Below are 1,909 nucleotides of genomic sequence, written 5' to 3'. Positions count from 1 at the left end.
AGGACAATAAAAACAATTTCTCTCATTTCTGAATAAACCAGGCAAAGAAATAAATCATCACAGGGTCCCTTACAGGCAGCATCAGTGTTGCTTTTTCAGCCTCCTCAGGGTTGCTCTGACTTTGCCATCAGAGCCTGCAGAGGCAGAGCTGGCCCTGGCAGTGGCCTGTGCTGGGAGGGGTCTGCAGGGCAGAGCTGAGCCCCCAGGGCTGGGCTGGGCTCTGGCAGCACTGGCAGGGCCCAGCCCTGGGCACAGGGAAGCAGCAGCTGGCAGGGAGAGCTCCAGGCAGCAGAGCCCTGGGCAGGCAGTGGGGGGAAAGTGACACCAAGCTGGGCTGGGATATTTCAAGTCATCTCCAAACCAAACTATTCCATGATTACTGTTCTTACAGGTCCCCATGCCAAGACACCAAAAATGTCCAACAGCAGCTCCATCAGGCACTTCCTCCTGCTGGCATTGGCAGACACGCGGCAGCTGCAGCTCCTGCACTTCTGCCTCTTCCTGGGCATCTCCCTGGCTGCCCTCCTGGCCAACGGCCTCATCATCAGCGCCGTAGCCTGCGGCCACCACCTGCACACCCCCATGTTCTTCTTCCTGCTCAACCTGGCCCTCACTGACCTGGGCTCCATCTGCACCACTGTCCCCAAAGCCATGCACAATTCCCTCTGGCACACCAACAACATCTCCTACTCTGCATGTGCTGCTCAGCTGTTTCTCTTTTCATTCTTCATGTCAGCAGAGGTTTACCTTCTGACCATCATGTGCTACGACCGCTACGTGTCCATCTGCAAACCCCTGCACTACGGGACCCTCCTGGGCAGCAGAGCTTGTGCCCACATGGCAGCAGCTGCCTGGGCCAGTGCCTTTCTCAATGCTCTGCTGCACACAGCCAATACATTTTCCCTGCCCCTGTGCCAGGGCAATGCCCTGGGCCAGTTCTTCTGTGAGGTGCCCCAGATCCTCAAACTCTCCTGCTCACACTCCTACCTCAGGGAACTTGTTCTTCTTGCTGTTATTGTCTGTTTAGCATCTGGGTGTTTTCTTTGGTGTTTTCTCCTATGTGCAGATCTTCAGGGCTGTGCTGAGGATCCCCTCTGAGCAGGGAAGGCACAAAGCCTTTTCCACCTGCCTCCCTCACCTGGCCGTGGTCTCCCTGTTCCTCAGCACTGGGGTTTTTGCCTACCTGAAGCCCCCCTCCATCTCCTCCCCATCCCTGGATCTGGCCCTGTCAGTTCTGTACTCAGTGGTGCCTCCAGTCCTGAACCCCCTCATCTACAGCCTGAGGAACCAGGAGCTCAAGGCTGCACTGTGGACACTGATGACTGGAAGGTTTCAGAAACTGTGAACTTTGCCAATTTCTGTGAGTTGCCATTTTCTCCTAGTCACTTGTAATATGAGTCATTTTTGAGAATTCTTTTTTTTTTCTTTCTTGCCATAAGTTTTTACCTTTGTTTTAGTCTAATAATTTGTGCACAAAATCACGTCTATATTTGTGATATTTTTTTGTCTCTCCACCTTTTCTGTGGCCCCGGACTCTGTCCATGAGGGGCTCTGTTCTCTGTAGCTTGAAATGAACTAAAGGATCTCCCAAATTTTTTTTTTTATTGGGGATCTCATTTCTTTGAAGATTCCTTCTGCTCCCTTCTCTAGAGCTGCAGCAGCAATATCTGTGTGCAGAGGTGGGGGCAGGTCAGGGGTGGCACAGCAGCTCGGCTCCTGATGGCCACACCATTCCTCATCCATTAATATTTTTACAACAAAAAAAAAACTTTACACTACTCTTAAAAAAAATACTATATATATACAAGTCATACTAAAATTACACAAAATACCATAACAAATCTACAAAAAAATTTTTAAAAAAAGCACAAAAAACCCCCCAACAAAATTAATATAAATCATAGTTTAA

At 50.0% G+C, this 1,909-nt stretch overlaps 1 pseudogene; it reads left to right on the top strand.

Annotated features, from left to right (window-relative positions):
• Positions 1-582: 582 nt before the first annotated feature.
• On the top strand, positions 583-1,345 carry LOC134057276 (olfactory receptor 14J1-like; annotated as a pseudogene).
• The last annotated feature ends 564 nt before the right edge of the window (positions 1,346-1,909 follow it).

Source organism: Cinclus cinclus, unplaced genomic scaffold (assembly GCF_963662255.1).
Source record: "Cinclus cinclus unplaced genomic scaffold, bCinCin1.1 SCAFFOLD_32, whole genome shotgun sequence".
NCBI lineage: Eukaryota > Metazoa > Chordata > Aves > Passeriformes > Cinclidae > Cinclus > Cinclus cinclus.
Note: the sequence above shows the minus strand (reverse complement) of the source record. Positions and strands in the feature narration are given on the sequence as shown.